Source organism: Pelophylax lessonae (assembly GCF_965119305.1).
Source record: "Pelophylax lessonae genome assembly, chromosome: 3".
Taxonomy (NCBI): Eukaryota; Metazoa; Chordata; class Amphibia; order Anura; family Ranidae; genus Pelophylax; species Pelophylax lessonae.
In genome coordinates, this window is record NC_138770.1 from 377,706,392 (window position 1) to 377,717,730 (window position 11,339).

Here is an 11,339-nt window from a genome sequence, read left to right on the forward strand (position 1 = left end):
TAGGGGGGCCGGACTGTGGACTGTAGAAAATGTCCTGGCATCAGTGGGAGGAACAATGCCCCTTGTCTGGTGTCAGTGAGAGGAATTGTGCCCCATCATTGGTGTCATTGGGACGAACTGTGCCAATTCATTGGTGTCAGTGGAGGGCATGATGCCCCATTGCTGGTGCCAGAGAATGAAAAATTGCCCCAAGGGCTGGATAAAAGCTTGCAAAGGGCTGCATCTAGCGCTCGGGCCGCAGTTTGGAGACCATTGTACTAGGCTAAGTGGTCAGTAGGCCGTGATTGCCTTGTCCACCTGTGTGCTTTTCCCCAGCACTTTGGACTTGCATGCCCGTCTGTACCCAGCTCCCATGTGCTCCAAGCTTTACAGTCATGCACGTTATTAAAGTAAACTTTGGTTTAAGGATATAATACAGACCTGCGTTGATGGAATCTGTAACCGTATGAGGCAGCTGTCTGTTTTTATATCTAGTGAACCTGATGGATCACATTGTAGGTCCAAGATGATGTTAAGTGAGTCCAAAAACACCATCAATCTTATACAATCCACCTACAATCAAATGTGGTTTTAGATTTCATCTGTCAAATCTGAAAAATGTACCAACCATGTAGTGTGGGCATCTGCTTGACTGGACAGAATTAGAATAGATTGTTTAGGTAGGGCTCCACACTGCATAGTTGTTAATAAAAGCAGATCTGAAACAAAATACTGTGTGTCAATTATTAGCACAAATGTATCATTTAAGACACCAGGCCTTGCTTACTGAAAGTAAAACATTGTGTAAGTTGTAAATTGGCTTCCATCCAGGCTTAGGGCCCTTGTGCCTTGTGGTGTATTACATTTAGCAATGACGTTTTTTCAGAGTGAGTACGAGTACCGATACTTTTCCTCAAATACTCACCGAACACCTATTTTTTTTAGTGCTGTGAAATTTGAGCATATACAAACTAAATGGGCTCAAATCGCACCAGAATTTTTTTTTTATGTGATTTGAACATGAATGCGGTGCAAATCCTATCCAAATCACATGCGGTTTTCTCATACTGCTCCTATGGGAACCCAGGCTGAAGTCGCTATGACAAGCCTGTGTTCACAAAGGAGCGGTGCAGGAAACCGCATGTGATTTAGACAGGATTTGCACCGCATTCCTGTTCAAATCACATGCGATTCTTTGCAATGCAGTTTGAGCCGATTCATTTTGTATGGGCTCAAATTGCAACGCACCACACGAACATGGTATCGGTTTTAGGTATTGGAAGATTAGCATGAGTACAAGTACTTGTGGAAATGGTTAGTATCGGCACAGATACCGATATCGGTGTAGCCCTAATTAAAATGTCACCAAATGATATTTCATACAACTCTGCACTGCAGCACATTGCTATGTGGTGTAGTGCGTTGTCACATGTTGCCCTGTATACATTACAACCTGTCCTACTTTTTTCAGTATTCACCAGGGATCCCCAAACTACGACCCTCCAACTGTTGCGGAACTACACATCCCATGAGGCATTGTAAAACTCTGACATTCACAGACATGACTAGGCATGATGGGAATTGTAGTTCCTGAACAACTGGAGGGCCATAGTTTGAAGACCCCTGGTATACACCAATGCAGTGTATTGAAGTAAACTGAAACAATAAGACATAGGGCAAATTACAACATTGCCCAATGGGCCTGTGATATTAAACCCTCAATTTATAAGAACTTTCAGTAGCTAATTTAATTCTTGACAATGTTCCAGTTTAAACTGGTGCCAAGACCACTATCCCAACTTTCCTGTTTCAGGGTGACTCCTTTCTCTTTCAGCATCCAATGGAGCCACCCATGCAACCAGGGCTTAGAGTTGTGTCTCCTTACACTGTGTGCATCAATAGAAACACACAGCCCCATAGTGTGAGATGGCAAGGCACTCCCCTGCTCCTCCCTCCTCCTCCCTTCTCCAAACTAGCAAGCTGACTGGAGGCCACACTAGCCATTGTTTCTTTTAAATACCAGAAGTTCAGGGAAGCAGCAATGAGAGACCAAGAGCCAGTATATTTTAAAGTTGGAACCTGCAAGTGTTGGGGTAGGAATTTTAACAAAGATTTTACAGGGAACCTTTATTTTATTGTGCTCAATGTGTTAAACTAAAGAACGCCGATGTTTTAATACTACCCTAAATTTACCTAATTCAAGATCATTAAATTTCCATGATATGATGCATGGTCCAAAACTTTAACATTTCTACAGAAAGCACCAAATCTCATTTTAAAATGGAACTTCACTCTCTCAATCAACGTTGACTATTTGGAATCCTTATTCTGCAAGCATTAGTAAATAGCTCAGCAAGTATATCATATATACTTGTTTTAAACTGTTCTTTTTGATTTATTTAGTTAATTCCTGGTTTCCATGCCTAGGAAAATTATCTCATACATCCCGGGAGTCTTCAGGCGGGGAAGAGGGTTTTTCTTCTCTAAGCACGCCATCCTCTTGCATGCCTGAGCTAAGGGCAGATGAATTTGAGGAAATAAGTGCTACATGAATCATCTGCCCTTACCCAGCCAGAAATGCAAGGGGGGGTGGGGGTTCAAAGTGATTTCTCATCAAAATAAAGCATGGAGACATGGATGGATGGGGAAGTTTGCTTTGAATATTAAAAATGAAATAAATTGTGTTTTTGGTTTGTGGTGCTCAGAAGCAGTGTAGTTACTCTTTAACACATACTGTATAGTTAGTAAAGCTGGATACACACTATACAACTTTTGTTGTTAGATTTACTTTAAGCTGGATACACACTTTACAATTTTCTTTAGATTTTTTCCTTTAGATTTACCAAAACCATATCATGAGGTCAGACCTAAACACTTTCAATTTGTATGCAATCAGGCCAGCCCGTGCACTACATAGTTGAAGGTAAATCTAATGCCTCGTACACACTTTCAGATAATCGTACGATAAAACTCGCTTTCGACCTGATCGCACAATAATCTGATCGTTAGTACACAGCTTTCGACAGCCGATCACGACAGTTCATCCAACAAAATCCAGGAAAACTTCTGTTGTACGATAACCTAGCGAACGACAACTGTTTAATCAGTACAGTATGCGTCCGCTAAAAATCGATCGACAAAGACCGCGCTTGATCAGAAACACTAAAATAGCCTGGCTGCCATTGTTTTTCTTTTGCACCATCTGATACGTAGCTACGCAACCAGGAAGCTTTTCCAGAATCGTACCAAAAAAATCCTACGTTTATATGCATTGTTGAATTCGATAATAGTATCATGCAACAAAACGCAAACGATAAGTCGTCCGATTATCTGAACGTGTGTACAAGGCATAAAGGAAATCCACCAACAAAAGTTGTATAGTGTGTATACAGCTTTAGATTTACCTTCAACTATGTAGTGCAAGGGCCTGCCTGATTACATACAAATTGAAAGTGTTTAGATTTGACCTCATATTATATGGTTTTGGTAAATCTAAAGGAAAAAATCTAAAGACAATTGTATAGTGTGTATGGCCCATTAGTGACAAAAAAGTATTAGCAATAGAAAGCAGAACTCAGCTGTCGTGTCTTAATTGCAGGAAATAAAAGGATAACTAATTCTAAGATTCTATGGTCTTATTTTTCATACATACAGGTATGAAGGTATCATGATACCATCTGTAGTTATCATGATCTGCAGATTTCATAACACACACTGCCAAATCCATAGGGACAAAACACAATCGTCAGCGCTTCTCCCTTGTGGGATTATCTTTTTTACCAGCTGAACTATTGCATTGTTTTGCTCTGTTCAGCTATTTATTAAATGAATACCATGGTGGTCAGCCACAACATAAGCTTAAAGTGTATGTATGTAAACCCATACACTTTGCCCCAACCAGTTGGGGCATATTAGAAGAAAATTAAAACATTTAAAAAAACGGTCTATAGATCTCTCATTATAAAAATACTGTAAAATGTTATTTAGGGATTCTGTACATTTTAGTCATATTATTTCCCCATCCTAATTCACACCACGCTTCAGTGGATGATGCCTATGATGCTACCTGCAGACATCACTTCATTACCCTGCTGGTGAGACCTTCTTTTTCAGCTTGCGGGGCAGTTCCTACAGGGTGATTAGCAACTAGCCGCCTTACGTAACACTTATCATTGGCTTATTCAGGAGCTAGATGGGGAGAAGCCACTGTCAATCACTCTGCCAGAGGGCCCTGATAGCTGATAAAAAGGGATAGGCTGGGCAGCTAGCTGGGGTGAATGAGTCACTGTCAATCACCCTGCTAGAGCGGCCCTGATAGCTGATAAAAAGGGATAGGCTGGGCAGCTAGCTGGGGTGAATGAGTCACTGTCAATCACTCTGCCAGAGGGCCCTGATAGCTGATAAAAAGGGATAGGCTGAGCAGCTAGCTGGGGTGAATGAGTCACTGTCAATCACTCTGCCAGAGGGCCCTGATAGCTGATAAAAAGGGATAGGCTGGGCAGCTAGCTGGGGTGAATGAGTCACTGTCAATCACTCTGCCAGAGGGCCCTGATAGCTGATAAAAAGGGATAGGCTGGGCAGCTAGCTGGGGTGAATGAGTCACTGTCAATCACTCTGCCAGAGGGCCCTGATAGCTGATAAAAAGGGATAGGCTGGGCAGCTAGCTGGGGTGAATGAGTCACTGTCAATCACTCTGCCAGAGGGCCCTGATAGCTGATAAAAAGGGATAGGCTGGGCAGCTAGCTGGGGTGAATGAGTCACTGTCAATCACCCTGCTAGAGCGGCCCTGATAGCTGATAAAAAGGGATAGGCTGGGCAGCTAGCTGGGGTGAATGAGTCACTGTCAATCACTCTGCCAGAGGGCCCTGATAGCTGATAAAAAGGGATAGGCTGGGCAGCTAGCTGGGGTGAATGAGTCACTGTCAATCACTCTGCCAGAGGGCCCTGATAGCTGATAAAAAGGGATAGGCTGGGCAGCTAGCTGGGGTGAATGAGTCACTGTCAATCACTCTGCCAGAGGGCCCTGATAGCTGATAAAAAGGGATAGGCTGGGTAGCTAGCTGGGGTGAATGAGTCACTGTCAATCACTCTGCCAGAGGGCCCTGATAGCTGATAAAAAGGGATAGGCTGGGTAGCTAGCTGGGGTGAATGAGTCATTGTCAATCACTCTGCCAGAGGGCCCTGGTAGCTGATAAAAAGGGATAGGCTGGGCAGCTAGCTGGGGTGAATGAGTCACTGTCAATCACTCTGCCAGAGGGCCCTGATAGCTGATAAAAAGGGATAGGCTGGGCAGCTAGCTGGGGTGAATGAGTCATTGTCAATCACTCTGCCGAAGCCACCTTGCAAAAAAGGTGAAGGAGGTCACATGGGGTGGCTAGCTATGGAGGAGTCCCTGCCAATCCCCCCGAAGGAGAAGTCACTGTCAGTCACCCTACTGGAGCTGCCCATAGGCCAATGAAGAGGGTCACATGAGGTAGCTAGTTAGGGAGTGGAGAGGAGACTTCTCCCTAACTATCCTACCCGTGTGACATCAGGATTTGGGGCAGCTCCAGCAGGGTAACTGGCAGCAGCTCCACCCTGGTAATGATGAGCTTGGAATCCTCCAAACTCTAAGTTTGCGCTCTTTTTTTTACTCCAATTAGCTACAGGGTGGGTTATTCCTGCCCCAAAGCCCTCTACTTTGTTTATGTGGGCCGTGCAGTGGGAATAACCCAGCCTACAGCTGGAGTAAAAAGATATTGTAAGTTTGAAGCTTAGGTAGGGATGAGGTTGGAAGATGGCCAAACTTGGGATGAGTTTGGAGAATGGCCAAGCTCATCTCCTCTAGTGTGGAGCCGCCGTCAGTCACCCTGCTGGAACTACACACAAGCTGATGAAGAAGGTCACATGGGGTGGCTAGTTAGGGAGAAGGAGCCACTGTCAGTCACCCAACGGGTTGCCACGTAAGCCAATGAAGAAAGTCACACGGTGTGGCTAGCTATGGAGTAGAAATGCATTTGGATGTCCTCTAAATTTATCTACACAAACTCTGAATGTGCCCCTTTTTTTCAACTCCATAAAGCTACGGACCAGGTCATTCCCATCCTAAAGCCTGCCACTTTCTTTCCATGAGCCGTGGGGCAGAAATGACCCAGGCCAAAGCTAACTAAATTATAAAAGAGTGCCTATTCCAAGTTTGAGCAGAGATGAGTTTGGAGAAGGGCCCAGCTCATCTCTACTAGGGTGGAGCTGCTGCCAGTCACCCTCCTGGAGCTGTCCCACAAACCAACGAGGAGGGTAACATAGGGTGGCTAGCTAGGGAGAGGGAGCTGCTCTTAATCACCCTGCTGGAGCTGACCTGCAAGCTGATGATCAGGGATGGGCTCAGGCATGTTTGGATCCGAGTCCCAACCCACCCGAGCAATTCTGCCAGGAAGCCTTCACTGCACACCGCCAATCATGAGCAGCTCTGTATGTGCAACTGTGGGCTGGAAATTGCCTCACTGTCTATGATTGGCAGTGTGCTGGGATGGCTTCCTGGTGGGGTTGCTCAGGTGGATTGGGACTAGGATCCAAACACGCCTGAGCCCATCCCTACTGATGATTAGGGTCACATGGGGTGGCTAGTTGGGGACAAGAAGCCACAGTCAATCAACCTACTGGAGCTGCCCTGCAAGCTGATAATGAGCGTCACATGGGGGGGGGGCTAGCTAGGGAGAAGGATGTAAGGATCTGTTGTCAATCACCCTTATGGGACCAACCCTACAAAACGATGAGGGTCACCTGGGGTGGCTAGCTAGGGAGAAGGAGCTACTGTAAATCACCCTGCTGGAGCTGCCCCACAAGCTAATGATGAGGGTCGCATGGAGTAGCTAGTTGGGGAGAAGAAGCCACTGTCAATCACCCTGATGGAGATATCCTGCAAGCTGATGATGAGGTTTACCATGGGTGGTTAGCTAGGTTGAAGGATCTAATGATCTGTTGTCAATCACCCTAATGGGACCAACCCTGCAAGCTGATGATGAGGGTCATATGGGGTGTCTAGATAGGGAGCAGGAGCTACTGTAAATCACCCTGCTGAAGTTGCCCCACAAGCTAATGGATGAGGGTTGCATGGAGCACCTAGTTGGGTAGAAGAAGCCACTGTCAATCTCCCTGATGATAAGGTACACCAGGGGTGGCTAGCTAGGGAGAAGGATCTAAGGATCTGTTGTCAATCACTCTAATGGGACCAATCCTGCAAGCTGATGATGAGGGTCATATGGGGTGTCTAGTTAGGGAGCAGGAGCTACTGTAAATCACCCTGCTGATGTTGCCCCACAAGCAAATGGATGAGGGTGGCATGTAGTAGCTAGTTGGGGAGAATAACCCACTGTCTATCACCATGATGGAGTTGCCCTGCAAGCTGATGATGAGGGTCACCTGGGGTGGCTAGCTATGGAGATGAATCTTAGGATCTGTTGTCAATCACCCTGATGGGACCAACCCCACATGGCGATGATGAGGGTCACATAGAGTGACTAGCTAGGGAAAAGGAGCTACTGTAAATCACCCTGCTGGAGTTGCCCACAAGCTAATGGATGAGGGTGGCATGTAGTAGCTAGTTGGGGAGAAGAAGCCACTGTCTATCACCATGATGGAGTTGCCCTACAAGCTAATGGATGAGGGTGGCATGTAGTAGCTAGTTGGGGGAGAAGAAGCCACTGTCTATCACCATGATGGAGTTGCCCTACAAGCTAATGGATGAGGGTGGCATGTAGTAGCTAGTTGGGGAGAAGATGCCACTGTCTATCACCATGATGGAGATGCCCTGCAAGCTGATGATGAGGGTCACCTGGGGTGGCTAGCTATGGAGATGGATCTAAGGATCTGTTGTCAATCACCCTGATGGGACCAACCCCACAAGGCGATGATGAGGGTCACATGGGACAGTTAGCAGGGGTAAAAAGAGTATGTTCATGGCTTCCTCCCTGGGGCATGCGCAGAGAGAGTGACAACACAGAAGATCAGCTCTAATAACGTTGCCAGAAGGAAATCCAAAGAACTATTGCAAAAAAACAAGAATTTACTAACTAAGATGATATTGATTATACAGTCAATTTTATTTACATCCAATGCATTAAAAAATATGGGTTAGCTGACACTTGACATTTCAGTGCACTAATAACTTTTATGGGAATGATCCCATCTATGGAAATGGCTAGCTAAGCTCCTGATAGAGAACACTATATGCTATATTCAGTAGATCATCATTATTATCAGGAAGGCTGTTATAGACAGGGAAGGATTGAACACTACTGGCTGATCAAGCGTTAAAGAGGGGGTGTTAGCCCAGGCAGTGTGTGTAATAGGAATGCAGCTTTTGTGTTGCTGGAGGAGACATTCACTAACCTGGGATCGCAGTCCTTGGAAAGGCAGCATTTACAGCCTGGCTATCACCGGGTATACCGAGCTCCCTCCTCCACCATCCAGTATACAGGATACATCCCAGTCCAGCCATGGATCAGCTCCTGATGTCACATTGTCACCGAGGAACAGACAGATCCTTCCACAGCTGTGTGATCAGCAGCAGCCCATAGCCAGCCATGGAGCAGACACAGAAGCAATGACAGGGACCTCCCTGGCAGCAGCTGCATTAAAGCTCGGCCTCCACTCTACACCACGCCCACCGCACCTCATTGGCTGTCTCTGGAACAGAAAGTGAAGCCTCCTAGACACTGTACAGAAGTGATGACTATGGCATGTATGGGCAGGGTAGTAATGTACAGAAGTGATCACAGTGGCATGTATGGGCAGAGTAGTAATGTACAGAAGTGATCACAGTGGTATGTATGGGCAGGGTAGTAATGTACAGAAGTGATGACTATGGCATGTATGGGCAGAGTAGTAATGTACAGAATTGATGACTGTGGCATGTATGGGCAGGGTAGTAATGTACAGAATTGATGACTGTGGCATGTATGGGCAGGGTAGTAATGTACAGAATTGATGACTGTGGCATGTATGGGCAGGGTAGTAATGTACAGAATTGATGACTGTGGCATGTATGGGCAGGGTAGTAATGTACAGAATTGATGACTGTGGCATGTATGGGCAGGGTAGTAATGTACAGAAGTGATCACAGTGGTATGTATGGGCAGGGTAGTAATGTGCAGAATTGATGACTGTGCCATGTATGGGCAGGGTAGTAATGTACAGAAGTGATGACTGTGGCATGTATGGGCAGGGTAGTAATGTACAGAAGTGATCACAGTGCCATGTATGGGCAGGGTAGTAATGTACAGAAGTGATCACAGTGGTATGTATGGGCAGGGTAGTAATGTACAGAAGTGATCACAGTGCCATGTATGGGCAGGGTAGTAATGTACAGAAGTGATCACAGTGGTATGTATGGGCAGGGTAGTAATGTACAGAATTGATGACTGTGCCATGTATGGGCAGGGTAGTAATGTACAGAAGTGATGACTATGGCATGTATGGGCAGGGTAGTAATGTACAGAAGTGATCACAGTGGTATGTATGGGCAGGGTAGTAATGTACAGAAGTGATGACTATGGCATGTATGGGCAGAGTAGTAATGTACAGAATTGATGACTGTGGCATGTATGGGCAGGGTAGTAATGTACAGAATTGATGACTGTGGCATGTATGGGCAGGGTAGTAATGTACAGAATTGATGACTGTGGCATGTATGGGCAGGGTAGTAATGTACAGAATTGATGACTGTGGCATGTATGGGCAGGGTAGTAATGTACAGAAGTGATCACAGTGGTATGTATGGGCAGGGTAGTAATGTGCAGAATTGATGACTGTGCCATGTATGGGCAGGGTAGTAATGTACAGAAGTGATGACTGTGGCATGTATGGGCAGGGTAGTAATGTACAGAAGTGATCACAGTGCCATGTATGGGCAGGGTAGTAATGTACAGAAGTGATCACAGTGGTATGTATGGGCAGGGTAGTAATGTACAGAAGTGATCACAGTGCCATGTATGGGCAGGGTAGTAATGTACAGAAGTGATCACAGTGGTATGTATGGGCAGGGTAGTAATGTACAGAATTGATGACTGTGCCATGTATGGGCAGGGTAGTAATGTACAGAAGTGATGACTATGGCATGTATGGGCAGGGTAGTAATGTACAGAAGTGATCACAGTGGTATGTATGGGCAGGGTAGTAATGTACAGAATTGATGACTGTGGCATGTATGGGCAGGGTAGTAATGTACAGAATTGATGACTGTGGCATGTATGGGCAGGGTAGTAATGTACAGAAGTGATCACAGTGGTATGTATGGGCAGGGTAGTAATGTACAGAAGTGATGACTATGGCATGTATTGGCAGGGTAGTAATGTACAGAATTGATGACTGTGGCATGTATGGGCAGGGTAGTAATGTACAGAAGTGATGACTGTGGCATGTATTGGCAGGGTAGTAATGTACAGAAGTGATCACAGTGCCATGTATGGGCAGGGTAATAATGTACAGAATTGATGACTGTGGCATGTATGGGCAGGGTAGTAATGTACAGAAGTGATCACAGTGCCATGTATGGGCAGGGTAGTAATGTACAGAAGTGATCACAGTGCCATGTATGGGCAGGGTAGTAATGTACAGAAGTGATCACAGTGGTATGTATGGGCAGGGTAGTAATGTACAGAATTGATGACTGTGCCATGTATGGGCAGGGTAGTAATGTACAGAATTGATGACTGTGGCATGTATGGGCAGGGTAGTAATGTACAGAAGTGATCACAGTGCCATGTATGGGCAGGGTAGTAATGTACAGAAGTGATCACAGTGCCATGTATGGGCAGGGTAGTAATGTACAGAAGTGATCATAGTACCATGTATTGGCAGGGTAGTAATGTACAGAAGTGATGACTATGGCATGTATGGGCAGAGTAGTAATGTACAGAAGTGATCACAGTGGTATGTATGGGCAGGGTAGTAATGTACAGAAGTGATCACGGTGCCATGTATGGGCAGGGTAGTAATGTACAGAAGTGATCACAGTGCCATGTATGGGCAGGGTAGTAATGTACAGAAGTGATGACTGTGGCATGTATGGGCAGGGTAGTAATGTACAGAAGTGATCACAGTGCCATGTATGGGCAGGGTAGTAATGTACAGAAGTGATCACAGTGCCATGTATGGGCAGGGTAGTAATGTACAGAAGTGATCACAGTGCCATGTATGGGCAGGGTAGTAATGTACAGAAGTGATCACAGTGGTATGTATGGGCAGGGTAGTAATGTACAGAATTGATGACTGTGGCATGTATGGGCAGGGTAGTAATGTACAGAAGTGATGACTGTGCCATGTATGGGCAGGGTAGTAATGTACAGAAGTGATCATAGTACCATGTATGGGCAGGGTAG

At 45.6% G+C, this 11,339-nt stretch overlaps 1 protein-coding gene across 1 annotated transcript in view; it reads right to left on the reverse strand.

Annotated features, from left to right (window-relative positions):
- The window catches only part of GPR63 (G protein-coupled receptor 63), a 100,875-nt gene extending 92,329 nt beyond the window's left edge, over positions 1 to 8,546 (reverse strand). Inside the window, exon 1 of the mRNA XM_082252105.1 lies at positions 8,350 to 8,546. The gene's annotated coding sequence lies outside the window, so the exon portion shown is untranslated. The remainder of the gene's footprint in view (positions 1 to 8,349) is intronic.
- Positions 8,547 to 11,339: the final 2,793 nt, after the last annotated feature.